Raw genomic sequence first — 15,228 nt, forward strand, 5'->3', positions numbered from 1 at the left:
GACTAAATATCAGGAAGAACGTTCCGCCACTAAGAACTGTTTAACGGTGGAATGGACTCCCTTGGGAGGTTGTGGACTTCCTTGGAGTTGGATGGCCATCTGCCATGTATGATCTAGTTGAGATTCCTGCACTGCAGGGGGTTGGACTAGATGACTTGTAGCAGGCATAGGCAACCTCAGCCCTCCAGATGTTTTGGGACTACAACTCCCATGATCCCTAGCTAACAGGACCAGTGGCCAGGGATGATGGGAATTGTAGTCCCAAAACATCTGGAGGACCGAGGTTGCCTATGCCTGACTTATAGGGTTCCTTCCAGCTCTACAATTCTATGAGTCTAGGATTCAAAGGATGATTGTGTACTAAATCAAGCTTATCAGCAAAAAAGGGCTATCAATATGGTAAATGGCCCACAGGCTAAATTGATTCTAAACCCAAACTAGCCAGATTTGAAATGAAAGGAGCTCACATTGCCCCTCCCCCCAATACACTTTGAACATTGATGCATTGCAGGTTTTTTTGTGACACCCTTCTGTTTTCCTTGCAAAAATGTTTAAAGTAAAAGCAGTTTCCTGGTAGGGTTATTTAATGTATGCATATGGCTGTGCTGTGGGTCACCTGCAATGCAAATATAATTTCTCACTGATTAAAGCCTATTCACATGTCTAGAAATTGGGACTGAACAGCCGTAAGAGAATAATGAGTCCATTCCTACTTCCCCAAGCCTTGATTTCAGACTTGTTAAAGGTTCTGTAATTTTATTTTTGTAAAAAAGCAGATGTTAAGGTCATTTTCATTTATTGATGATTTATATATGCCACCTGCTAGGGATCAGGCTTTCTGATAGTGCCCATAAAAAGTTGAATTAGTAAGAGACTACAGCACACTAATACCTCCAATTTAATATGCTTCCTTAATTGGATACAACTTCTCTGGTGGAGAATACACACACACACACACACACACACACACACACACAGGATTCCAATTAAGCTGGCAAAGTTTCCAAATTCCTCCATATGTACACACTCCAAGCCAATCATTTATTTATGTTCCTTTCTTCCGTAATGTATACCACACAGATTGCTAGTTGGTTAAAATTAGAGCTGAGTTTAAATCACTCACCCACATCCAAATTTTTGCTATTGCTGAGAACTGATCTCTGGTTCAGAGGGCTGAGTGTCTGCCCCCTTCCAGTAGCTCTTGCAAAATGTTCAACCATATTCACTTGTGTTTTTTGCAGCATTGCCAACACAGTCATCCTGCTGTAATCATGCTACCATGTTATAGCGTAGCATGCAGTTGTGGAGACAGCATGTCAATTATTGTTCCGGCCAATGTGATTTAATGTGCTGATGGTTTCCTATTGATGCGATATGCCAATGCTCAACAATTCCTGTGTGTAAAGGGTATTCATTCAATTATTCATTCAATTTTTATTTAGTTTCTTTGGGGGGGAAAGAAGCAGTGAAAAATATTCCAAGGCATGCATAATATTAAAACTATTATGAAATAGCCAACATTCTAGATTATATAAACAACAAAAACAAACATAAGAAAAATAAATAAAATAGTATCAAACCTCATAAACATCGTAAAAGCATAAAAATTTAACCTCCTTCCGCCAGGCCTGTAAGACAGAGCTCTTCCGCCTGGCCTTTAATTTGAATTCAGCCTGATCTTTTATTTCCCTTCTCTTTCCTCCCCCTCCCCTTTTATGAATTTCACCTGCTCTGAGACCCCACAGCTAATTCTCCCCTGGCCTCCTCGCTGGCCCAAGTAGGACCAATTCAGCCAGCTAGCCCTGGGGATTAACTAAAAAACTAATTGATTTTTGATTTTTTGAATCTTATTGTTATTCATGTTTTTATACTGTATTTTATGCTGCTTTTATAATTAAGTGTTTTAAAGTGTTTTAAATTTGTTGTTAGCCGCCCTGAGCCCAGTTTTTGAATCGGAAGGGTGGGGTATAAATAAAAATTTATTATTATTATAAAAATAGCCAGTGGCCCATCCAGTCCAGGATCCTGTTCTCACAGTGGCCAGCCAGCTACCAAGAGGAAGCTTGCAAGTAAGACTTGAGCACAACAGCACTTTTCTTTCCTGTGGTTTCCAGCAACTGGTATTCAGAAGCATATGGCACCAACAGTGGAAGAAGTATCACCACCACCAGTAGCAATTTTACTCCACAGAATCTAGGAAGGTATGTCACATGGTTTATTGGCTGCATAGACCCATGTGATTCAATCTCAGCAAACAAAAATTTGCAATTAGTGAGCATAAGATATACTGTAAATGTAGGATGAAAATCCCAGGTATTGTATTGAATGACACGCTGTAAATGTTTGAGCAAAATAAATTAATATTTTGGTAATGGTTGATGGTTCTCCTCTCACTGTGTGATAACCAGCTGTTGCATCACACTGAACTTGCACAAATTGCTCTTTTCTTCCTCCCCTCTGCACTCTGAAGAGTTGTGAATTCCAAGCTTTGCGGAGAAACATTCAGAAGCTGGTACAGTGGTACCTTGGGTTACATACGCTTCAGATTACATGCGCTTCAGGTTACAGACTCCGCTAACCCAGAAATAGTATCTCGGGTTAAGAATTTTGCTTCAGGATGAGAACAGAAATTGTGCTCTGGCAGCACGGCGGCAGCAGGAGGCCCCATTAGCTAAAGTGGTGCTTCAGGTTAAGAACAGTTTCAGGTTAAGAATGGACCTTCGGAATAAATTAAGTACGTAACTAGAGGTACCACTGTATAGGGTTGGATCCAGACTTGACCATGTTTAGACTAAACCCATTGGAATCAATGGGACTCGAGTCAGTCATAACTATCTTTCCTCACTGACCTCAAAAGGTCTACTCTAAGCACATCTACATCATGATGCAACCCATAGATTATGGGGAACCTGTGACCCTCCAGATGTGATGGACTTGAAGTGTCACCATCCTTGAACACTGGCTAAGTTAGGTGGGACTGATGGGAGATGAAACCCAATGGCATCTGCTGTGTTTCCCCATCTTTGCTGTAGAGGATACCATCCCTTCAAACAAAGGAAGATAGTGCTAGTTAACATTCCACTAACCTCTGTCACTTAATTAAAAACCAACTGCAAACAAACATTGCTGGAAATTAAGAAGCAATTAAGCTGAGTAATAGACTAATGTATGGATGCTGTGGCTGTTGGACTAATGAGGAGACAACTTCCAAGCATTACTTGATTTGAGCTTCAACGTCTCTCATCCAAATTGTGGCGTAATAAATAATGGTTCTGCTTAACCTTCTTCTTCCTGTACGGAGATGCCCAGCAAGCTGTTCTGCCTCACTCATAGAGATAAATCAAAATTAAAAATAAAATAAAAAATCCCTTCCCTCCTCCTTTCCCCTTCATTATTTGTTTCTGTCATAACCATCAGCTCCCAAACAGAGTGGATATCAAAGTGAATCAAAGGGTAGCTTTCAAACATGTTCAAATAACTATGTTCTGCAGAAACTGAACCTTGTAGAATGCATTCTTTGCTGTATTGTTTCTTTTCATCTTTCCATTCATTTATTTCTTTATATTTCAGAACGAGGAGTACTTTTATTTATTTATTTTCCCACTCACTCTTCTGTTTTGATCTCTCTCTTTTTTTTAAAGGCGGAAAGGTTTCTCAGTGGAGCAAATATGGCTGCAAGACATTAAGTAGCACTCAATAAAATTGGAAGATTTGGCGAAGGCAAAAGGAAGCTCTTCTTCACATGGTACCTTCAGAAACAATGGCATTTGACCTCACATGATGCCATGGAGGCCAGGGACATGGATGGCTTTAAGAGGGAGCCGGATAAATTGGTGGAGGACAAGGCTTACCAATGGCTACTACCCATGATAGGTATATAGGCTATCTCCAGCAGTGTGCTGCCTCCAAATACTAGTTTCTGGAGAACATAAAAGGGGAAACTGCTGCTGCATTCAGGTCTGGCTTGTGGGCTTCCCTCAGGCACATGCTTGGCCACTATATCAACAGAATGCTGGACTAGATCAGCCTTTGGTCTGATTCAACAGCGACCATCCTTTCTAATTTTCCAACACTGACTGAAAAGGGAGGAGAAAAATTTAAATACGTTCATGGACAAGTTCCAGAGGTGAAGCTGTGCTAGTGTGCTGCAGCAGAAGCAATTATCCTTGTGGCATATTAAAGGATTTATTGTGGCATAAGCTCTAATGGATCCGAGTCCATGAAGTATCATAAAGCAGAGGTGTGCATCAGCTCAGGTGCGCCCAGGATAACAAGGCAAACTGGGGTGCTTTGGGGCAACCCTCCAAGTTAACAAGTCGGTTCATGCTGTTAACAAGGCATGTTGTAGTGGATCAGGAAGTACCCAACCTTCTAAGTAGATCTGCTGCTTCAGTTTCTCCATGGTGGAACCCACAGTCCTTTCCCCCTTTCTTTTCTGATGAATGAAACCAATCTGACTGAGGAAATGGCTGTAGTTCAAGAGTGGAGGGGGCAGATGCATTTTTTGGGGGGGCAGTTTCTTTCATTTTTATGGGCAGCCTTGTGTAGCTTTGAGCTGTGATCATAGAATCATGGAGGTAGAAGGGACCACAAGGATCAATTGGTCCAACCCCCTGCAATGCTGAAATATTTTGCCCATGTGGGGCTCAAACCCTAGACCCTGAGCTTAAAATTATCACGTTCTACCAACTGAGGTAGCCCAGGTCTTCAGTTACAATCACAGTTAATTCTTTCCCAAGTGTACCCTATGAGGAAAGATTGCATTGTTTGGGATGCTGGACTAGGTGGACCCTTGGCCTTATTGAGCAGGTTCTGTTTTACGGTCTTAAATTAGGACATGTGCTCACCTAATCAATCCCCTCCAGCTAGATTTTAAAAGTCACGAGGCTGGAGAGAGCAAGTAAATAGGCTGCATTCCTTCCGTGGCTCAGGGGCTGCCACAGCGAAGGTCTTCTCCCAGGCTGCCACCAACACAATCTTAGGAAGGTGGTAGTACTAATAAGACATGGCAGCCCTCCAGATATTTTAAGAAAGCTATCATGTCCCTTCACCTCAGTCTACAACCTATTCTCATATGACATCCCCCCTTTTTTATTTAAGGCTCCTCGTTGTTTTTATTGTGGTTTCAGAAGAGAATATTGAGTGAGGTTTTTGGGTGCATGTATGTGTCTGTGCCAAAGAGGGTTGAAGAAGAGTTGAAATGTCTAAACAAAAGTCCGTCCAACTGAAGCTTGAGAGGAGTTGAAAGGCTGATGAAGAGGAGAGGGTGAATTAGATCTGAATGCTTTCCACACCCCTGAGGCTATGCAGGAAATTACTTGCATGGAATGTAAATCCTTTCAAAATATTTCAAGTCACTACAAAGTGACCTCTCGCCTCCCCCTCTCCCTTGAGTCAGATTTACTAGCTATGCTCTTACGGTTGGTAATATCCCTATGAGGCACACATGCCCTATACTAGTCTTTGCCAACCTGGTGCCCTCCAGATACTTTGGACTACAGCTCATAGAATTGTAGAATTGTAGGGCTGGAAGGGACCCAAGGGAACATTAGTCCAACCTCCTGCAGTGCAGTCATAACAACTAAAGAACCCCTGGCTGATGGCAATCTAATGTCTTTCTGCAGTGATAGAGATAGAGCTACAGACATTTTGGCCAAGAGATTGAAAAAAATATTGATGAAAGAGATTCATAAAGACCAAGCGGGCTTTCTCCTGGGAAGACACCTGTCTGATAATTTGAGGAATATAATTGATATTTTGGAAAAATTAGAAGTGAATATAAACACCAAAGCAGTATTGATATTTGTTGACGCGGAGAAAGCTTTTGATAATATCTCTTGGAGTTTTATGAAGAAGAATCTGCATGGGATGGGGGTAGGCCAAGGTTTCGAAAATGGTATAGGTGCAATATACTCTGAACAAAAGGCTAAATTAATTGTAAATAATGTGGTTACGGAAGAATTTAAGATAGAAAAAGGGACACGACAGGGGTGCCCAATTTCCCCACTGCTTTTTATATCGGTCCTGGAGGTTTTGCTAAATATGATTAGAAAGGACCGGTTGGTTAAGGGCATACAGGTCGGAGCTAAACAGTACAAATTGAGAGCATTTGCAGATGACCTAGTATTGACGTTACAGGAGCCAGAATCTAGTACTAAAAGAGTTTTAGAATTAATTCAGGAATTTGGTCAGGTGGCAGGTTTTAAATTGAACAAGTTAAAAACTAAGGTTTTAGAGAAAAACTTAACACCGATTGAAAGAGAGAGGTTTCAGAATGAGACAAGATTGAATGTGGTAAAGAAAGTGAAATACTTGGGGATTAATATGACAGCCAAAAATGGGAACTTATTTAAAGATAATTACGAAAAATGTTGGACGGAAGTGAAAAAAGATTTAGAAATTTGGTCAAATTTGAAACTCTCGTTGCTGGGCCGTATTGCTGTGATAAAGATGAATGTATTGCCTAGAATGTTGTTTTTGTTTCAGACATTACAAATTGTAGATAAGATGGACTGTTTCAAGAAGCGGCAGAGAGATATTTCTAGATTTGTCTGGCAGGGCAAGAAGCCCAGAATAAAATTTAAGATATTAACTGACGCCAAGGAAAGAGGTGGATTTGCCCTGCCAGACCTTAAACTTTATTATGAATCAGCAGCTTTCTGCTGGCTGAAAGAATGGCTACTTCTTGAAAATACAGACATTTTGGATTTAGAAGGTTTTAACAATGTATTTGGATGGCATGCATATTTATGGTATGATAAGGTCAAAGCACACAAAGCATTTAAAAATCATACTGTTAGGAAAGCATTGTTTAATGTCTGGATAAGATACAAAGACTTATTGGAAAATAAAACCCCAAGGTGGCTGTCACCAATGGAAGCAAAAGCTCTGAAAAGGCTCAATATGGAGGCCAAATGGCCGACATATTGGGAAATTTTGGAGCAAGAAGGAGATAAATTGAGACTGCAGAGTTTTGAAAAATTAAAAAATAAAGTGAGAGATTGGCTTCACTACTATCAGATAATGGAGGCATATAATTTGGATAAGAAAATAGGCTTCCAAGTGGAAAAGTCAAAATTAGAAACAGAATTGTTAGAACCCAAAACTAAAAATTTGTCAAGAATGTATAACTTGCTGTTGAAATGGAATACTCAGGATGAAACGGTGAAATCTGCTATGATTAAATGGGCACAAGATGTTGGACATAATATTATGTTCGCTGACTGGGAACAGTTATGGACCACAGGTATGAAGTTTACGGCATGTAATGCCTTAAGAGAGAATATTATGAAAATGATATACAGGTGGTACATGACCCCAGTCAAGCTTGCAAAAATTTATCATTTGCCCGATAATAAATGTTGGAAATGTAAAGAAACTGAAGGTACATTCTTTCACCTTTGGTGGACGTGCCCAAAGATTAAGGCTTTCTGGGAAATGATATATAATGAACTGAAAAAGGTATTTAAATATACCTTTCTGAAGAAACCAGAGGCCTTTCTCTTGGGCATTGTCGGCCAACTGGTGCCAAAGAAGGACAGAACCTTTTTCATGTATGCTACAACAGCAGCAAGAATACTTATCGCAAAGTATTGGAAGACACAAGATCTACCCACTTTGGAAGAATGGCAGATGAAGGTGATTGACTACATGGAATTGGCGGAAATGACTGGCAGAATCCGAGACCAGGGAGAAGAGTCGGTGAAAGAAGACTGGAAAAAATTTAAGGACTATTTACAGAAATATTGTAAAATTAAGGAACTTTAGAAGGATGCTGGATAGAAATTAAGAGGTTTTTAGCTGCAATGCTTTAAGAGACATGGAAAAAAAAAAAAGGTTAACAGTTGGGTAAAAGATTAATGGTAAGGATTTGCTGAACCAACAAACTGAATTGGAATACAAAGAAGGGAGGTATGAGGAGGTCTGGAGAAATAAGAGTAAGGAAGATAGGTTATGGAACATTAGTGTGTTTTTAACTGTTTTATTTTGTATGTTTTTTCTTACTTTTTGCTTTTTTGCTGTAATTTATACTTTTTTCTTTGTTTTCTGTATTTTTGTGAAACTTTAATAAATATTTTTTTAAAAAATAGAGATACAGCTGATGGGAGGTGTTGCCTAAAACAAGGGTCAGAATTGGTGTGTGTGTGTTTGTGTACACATATATATAAGGGATGCGGGTGGTGCTGTGGTCTAAACCACTGAGCCTCTTGGGCTTGCCGATCAGAAGGTTGGCGGTTCGAATCCACACAACAGGGTGAGCTCCCGCTGCTCTGTCCCAGCTCCTGCCTACCTAGCAGTTTGAAAGCATACCAGTGCAAGTAGATAAATAGGTATCGCTGCAGCGGGAAGGTAAATAGTGTTTCTGTGTGCTCTGGTTTTTGTTATGGTGTCCTGTTGCATCAGAAGCAGTTTAGTCATGCTGGCCACATGACCCGGAAAGCTGTCTGTGGACAACCGCCAGCTCCCTCAACCTGAAAGCGAGATGAGTGCCACAACCCCATAGTCGCCTTTGATTGGACTTAACCATCCAGGGGTCCTTTACCTTTACCTTTTATTATCTATCTATCTATCTATCTATCTATCTATCTATCTATCTATGAGAGAGCTTTGCAATGTCCACACTATATTCAAATGAACTTTACTTTCATAAACATATTACTGAGAAGAACATATCTACAATCTCACAGTTTTCACCCTATTAACATTTAGGGATCTTCATCTGTGTGCTTCACCCCAGGCAGACCACTCTGACACACACCATCCTCAGCTGCATCCAAGGAAACCTCTCTCAGAAGCCATTCTCCCTCTCACACACAGAGAAGAACAGAAAACAATTAAAAATGACAGTTACTTGAATAACAGTCACACCAGAATGGAATGCCTCTCTCATGTGACTCGCAGTCAGCCAGTCACAAGACGGAGCTACCCGATGCTAAAAATATGCAGCAATTCAACATAAGCAACATTCCCATTTCAGGAAATTAAACCATTATCCTTAAGAAGAATAGGGCAACCAACCTGATCGATGGGATGGCGTGACACTCCTGTGAGGAAACATTGCAGCTTCTGGAACTTTTTAAGTTTAGAGAAAAGGCAGCTAAGAGGCGATATGATAGACGTGCATGAAATTATACATTGCATGGAGAAAGTAGATAGTGGGGGGGGGGGAGAAATCCTCCTCTCTCCTAACCCTAGAACTTGTGAACATCCAATGAAGATTAGTGGCAGAAAAGGGAAGTACTTAGTTAAGCACAGGTTCAGACTGTGGAACTTGCTCACACAGGAGCCAAATGATGACCACCAATTTGGATAGCTTTAAAGAAGAGTATTGGGCAAATTCATGGGGGATAAGGCTATCAACGGTTGCAAGCCATGATGAAGGCTATGGTTGGAGGCACCAATGTTTCAGAATTCCAGTTACTGGGAACCACAGAAGGATAGAGTGCACAGGTCCTGCTTGTGAGTGTTGGAGCCTCCGTACAACCGAGCTGAAATGGCTATTCCTCTGGCCGTATTTTCGGAATCCCCTCCGACGGTGATTAACAACCTAAGCCTTTGCATGAGGCTTCAGGCACGCTCCCCATTCCGCAGAGTACCCAGACAGCAGCAGAAATATGTGCTACATTGCTACGTTTATTTCTAACTACGCAGGACAGAAAGAATATGCATCTGCTCTCTGTGAGAGTCAGAAAACAACACAGGAACAAAGAAACAGGAAACCAGTAACATCAACATCCATCTCCCGTGAGACTGCCAACAGTCTGGAATGTCAACAGAGTCTTGTGACTCCAAGAACTGCACAGTGGCATAACAGAAACCTAACAGTGAGTTTCCTACAGGTATCTGGTAAGCCACTGGACTAAATATATAGGCCATTGGCCTGATCCAGCAGGATCTTATTTTGTTCTTATCTGGAAGACACCATGTTGGTGAACGCTGCTTTATGCAGTCAACTCTCTCCCTCCCCACACTCACAATTCAGCAGCAGCAGCAGCAGGAGGCAAATTCAGCAATGTGTATAGCAACTGACAGAGCTGTGTAACAATATTGTCCAATTTCCCAGAGAAGTGGTCAACCTGTCCACAAAATCTAACCTGTAATAACTCTGAGTTGATCCAATTTGTTTCCTTTTCTTTCTTTCTTTCTGGTCCTGAAGGAAAGTACAATTATTTTTGAAGCTATGCCTTACAGTAGACCTGCACAACTCGCAACCCACCAAGCCTAGCACTGCATGTATCGTGACCTTTCAGGAGGTGGGTACCCCCCTCTTGTTTTCAGTCCTAGGAAAACAGCAAAATAAGGGAGTTTATTGAGTTTATGTTGGGCTGACGCATATTACTGATAACCCTCCATCAGGGTCAAGTCAGAGAGGCATATGCAGGGAGCATAATGTGATTTTTCTTGCATATCATCACTCTATGAATAGCACTGCATAAAAGAAAAGTTGCAATCCAGTTATGATCGACAAAAGAGCAACATATGCATGCAAAAAGACCAAAGCCAACAAGGAAAAGTTGTTGTTTTTTTAAGTCCAAAAAAAAACCACCTCTATTACAAATAAAACAAAATAAATATATTTGGAATAATTTTCAATCCAGAAATAAGAAGAGGTCACTGGGGCCCTGATGAAAAAGCATATATTCTTTAATTTATATTTATTTCAGTAATAATAATAATAATAATTACAAACTATGCTTGCATCAAATTATAGTTTGTACAGGCAGCAAAACTGGGGCTAATGGCAAATGAGGAAAGCCTGCCTTTGGGCATGCTGTTTGAATATTTTGCTTTCAACCTTTCCTTGATGGTTTTGTTGATGTAGGTTTTGTTTTATTTGTATCTGTCACAGTTAAACATTCCTGTTTAGGGAAGTTTCTGAGTATTTTTGCCACCCAAATTTCTCCCCAGATTTTGGTGTTCTGAGCTACCTGGACTTACTATTAATGAGGAACCAACCAATGCATCAGAAAATCTCATTTTCCTCTTTTTAAAATTTTTTATGCTGAGTACTGTGCATGAAAAGACTGCTGCTCTCCGCCCCACCAAACAACACTACATTATTACGATACATGACTGCACTGATAAAGCACTGCAGAAAGAGAAATCCATCTTGAGCCAGCCAAATTGCATGATTGTGTCAACATTCTTTTGGTGTAGGGTTTTACACACACACAGTTGTACACATTGATAAAACACTGCAAAGAGACAGATCAAGCAATACATGTTTGTACTGATCCATGTTTGTGGATCTACCAGCAGCGGAGCCCAGAACCTGTCCCCTGAGAACCCCAAGGAGACATCTCTGCTACTGGACTCTGAGGGCTGGACCACAAAGCTTTCCTCAAAGTCCCTAAAACGTGAAAGCCTTCTGCGAGGAAGAAGCCAAAAGCTGTGGAGAAAGGCACCATCCCTTAAACTAGCTAGATGCAACACTCATGGAGCGCTGCTTTCATCTTGATTACCTAGCCCAGACTGCAAAACTCTGCCGGTTACTCAAAAACATTGGTGAGACTAGTACTTGTTTTATTTTTCTTTATCAGCTGCAGTGCTGCTGTCCATGGTCCTGATCTTAGCTTAAACTTCCAGAATCCTGCGCCTACTCATCTGCCATCAACTTGCCTTGGTGGTGGACATCATGATCGATCATAACTTGATTAGAAAGCACAATCACTCCACCTCTATTTGCCTTTTGCGCAAAACCAACTTCATTAGTGGTCACTGCCATAGAGATGTTTCCCCATCACTGGCATCACTGCAGTATTTCTGAGTGGGGTGTGGGCCGGGGTGGAGAGAGGGCAGTGGGAAAGTTCAGGCTACATGAACACACCAGTGGAGCCAATCCAGTGCTCCCTCCAGTTTATCCTCAGTATGCGGAGTGTGTATGTATAGTCTTTTTGCCAGAGTGAAACATCTGAGGGAAATGAATAAAGCTGATAGCACTAGATGACCCTCATGATCCCTTCCAACTCTAAAAGTCTGTGATTTTCTGATTTAGTGACATTTCTCAGGATGGGGAAAGACCATAGTTCAGTGGCAGAGCATCTGCTTTGTATACAGAAGCCCCCAGGTTAATTTCCCAGCATCTCCTAGTTCAACAGGGACAATTATGTTCCCCTTGAGAGCCAGCATAGAAAATCATGGGCTAGATGGCCCAGTGGTTTAACTCCGCATAAGGTAGCTTCTTGTACAGTCATACCTCGAGTTGAATGTGCTTCGGGTTGAGCGCATTCGAGTTGCACTCCGTGGCAACCCAGAAGTAACAGAGTGCGTTACTTCCAGGTTTCGCCCCTCGCGCATGTGCAGACGCTCACAATGACGTCACGCGCATGCGCGGAAATGGCAAAACATGACCTGCGCATGCACAGACGCGCCGTCGCATCTTGTGTTCCGTTCAGGATGTGAACAGTGCTCCGGAACAGATCCCGTTCGCATCCCAAGGTACCACTGTATTCCTATTCCACACACTTTGTCATCCAAAGTGAAATCTGAAGCAAATTTGCAGGTACCTCAAGCAACAGATGTGAATAATTTCACTGATTACCCAAAGAGCTTGGATGAGTCTAGCAAAATTTTATCAGGGCAGTTTATGACCTTTGACTAGTTATCTTTTGTAGCTTATTAATGTGCCACCTCCAAAAATAGGTTGATTCCTAAGTACCCCGCTTCTTGCACATCTCTCTCTCTCTCTCTCTCTCTCTCTCTCTCTCTCTCTCTCTCTCTCTCACACGCACACACACACACACACACACCATTGTTCACTCGTATCAGGGCTGGGCCATGAGCAACATTCTGAGGTAAGTCCGGACCAAAGACTAAATCAGAAGCAAATTATAATCTGACATCCTAGGATTCAGGAAGACCATGTTGCTCAAGCAAGGGTCGACTAGAGCAGGAAGTTGCTTCATGGTCCTTCATGTGGGGCAGGATCCAATAGCCAATCTGGGTGAACAGAGTCAGACCAGAACCTGAAGGAACTTCACTGAGAAACTTTCATCTGCAGTTCAGGGACTCCCCACTTGGGGCAGCCCACAGATCCCAGCCGCTCCTGCCAAACTAACAGAAGTTAGAAGTTTCCTCCTCATTAAAGTTAACTTCCTTTTTTAAGTGGAGGGTTGCCTCGTAACTCATTAACAACTCCAAAAAAACCACTTTGGAAGGCAGTCTACACTGTCTGGCAAAGGCAGACATTTGGGAATCCATTCCTTCTCTTAATGTGATGCATTTTCCAAACAGAGCTTCGATCTATTTAACAAGGACTGTCCAGTGGTCACAGAGCCCATTAAAGGAAGTCTCAGAAGTGCAGTCTCTGACCGCTGAAAAGTTAAGTGCCCTTTCCAGGAGCATTAAGGAAATCCCTGCAATGCCTGAATGGTTTGCTGAAAAACGTGGGAGCTTCACTTGACAAATAAGGTGAAAATATAATAAACTTTGTGGCGACGTAGTGCAACAGTTGTCTGGTTGGTATTTCATTCTTTTGGCATGCTCCTCCTAGATGTCACACTGCCTTTTCCATTACTACCCTCCAAGTTTTGTTGTACAGATCAGCCAAATAACTTTGTTATTACAAAGCGTTGGCAAGAGTGTGTAGAGGACTGGTCTACTGCTAGCAGCTCTTGCAGGGCATTATGAATCTCTGTTCACTTTGATCAACAGGCAGGATGCATCCCTGCTTCATGGAGTCACCAAGTAAACAATTTCAGGGGAAAAGACACTGCTGAAGCTCAGGAAACTTGTGGAATCTGAGGGTTTCCTGAATGCCATTGTGGTTTTTCCAATGAGCATGTGTGATGATCCCTGAGGGGAGCATTCCGCAAATGGGGAGCCACCACAGAAAAGGCCCGTTCTCGTGTTGCCACCCTCCAGAGTTTACGTGGAGGCAGTACACAGAGAAGAGCCTCAGATGATGAACGCAGAGTCTGGGATGATTTATAAGGGGAGAAGCAATACTTGAGCGGTTAAAGGCTTTATAGGTCAAAACCAGCACTTTGAATTGGGCCCAGAAACTAATTGGCAGGCAGTGCAGTCCGGCCAGGATTGTTAGTCCTCTGAGGCTTGCAGAAGGAAGGAAATTTTAAAACCTCAAGCAGGGCCAGTGCGTCCCGTTTTGCCACATGAAGTGAAATGGGAAGTTCTGTCCTTTGCTACCTCTGCCACCTGCACCACCCACCCTGCTGTCAGGAGCTCAGCCTACACTTGAGTAGGACCCTGGTAGAGACACATGCCCAACTGGCATGTTCTCTCCCTCCTGGTCAATCGTTCGGGAGCTTCAAATGCTTTCTTCAGCCTGAACATCACAGCAACCAATGCCAACTGACACCGGTACACTTAGGGATCTGTAGAGTTTGCGCATCGACTGTAACAGACCTCAGCAACTCAGCATTTTGGCTAATCTACTTTATATACCTATAAGCACACACGGAGCACTGCAACATGGCTCCCTTTCTCTCTAGCATCAGACAGCAAAGAGAAAAAGAACAAAGGACAATAGTCCCACTTCACGGAACACAGTAACACAAACATCCTGTCTCCGTCACTTCCCACTCTGTGGAGCCAAAACATACACCTATATGTGATAGAAAAAATTCCCATGATTGCAATCATTGAGCAGGAATTCTAACACCTGTCACCTCAGCTACTGGCAGAGAAGCAGCACCAGCACCAGCACGGATTTCAAGTGAGGTTACACTGATTTCTGGCAACATCTTGTAGATGCCACCCTCATGTTTCTTGGTGGTCCTATTTTGGCTCTAGTTCTGTTGACACTCACCACTCGAGTTTGCTGTTGGAGGGAGGGGTGCTGGAAATAATCTCGCATCCAGCGAGGACTTCTGTCTGTGAAAACTGTCATTGTCTAATGCAACTGGCCTGCTTTAAATGAGCTGAAATCTGCATCGGTTCTGAAAGCCTTTCCCAACAATTGCACCACAAAGCACTTCCTTAAATATGAGACATTGAAAGTTGCTAGGACAATAGCCTGCTACTGGAGTAAAATAACTGCCTTTTCAGCTTATTTGAATGATGGAAGCAAAGTCATGAAAAGGTACAATTTCAATCTTGATTTAGAAACAGAGTCGCAGCGTAGCATTTACTGTGAAGGGAAAAAATGCCATAAATGAAGAGGAGAGCAGGTAATAGCTTTTCTCTTCGCACATAATACCACCTTGTGGGATTGTAAAGTTAGTTAGCCACATTTCAGCAGAAATACCAAGTGCGTGCAGCAGCCAGGCA

The 15,228-nt window shown here is 42.1% G+C and overlaps 1 long non-coding RNA gene across 1 annotated transcript; it reads left to right on the forward strand.

Annotated features, from left to right (window-relative positions):
- Window positions 1-8,917: 8,917 nt before the first annotated feature.
- LOC308475668 lies at window positions 8,918-13,353 on the forward strand. Its single transcript, XR_013985359.1, has 3 exons — window positions 8,918-10,257; window positions 11,270-11,505; window positions 13,234-13,353. It is a non-coding gene; the product is annotated as an uncharacterized lncRNA (long non-coding RNA).
- Window positions 13,354-15,228: the final 1,875 nt, after the last annotated feature.

This window comes from Podarcis pityusensis (genome assembly GCF_964106645.2).
Source record: "Podarcis pityusensis genome assembly, chromosome: 4".
Lineage (NCBI taxonomy): Eukaryota > Metazoa > Chordata > Lepidosauria > Squamata > Lacertidae > Podarcis > Podarcis pityusensis.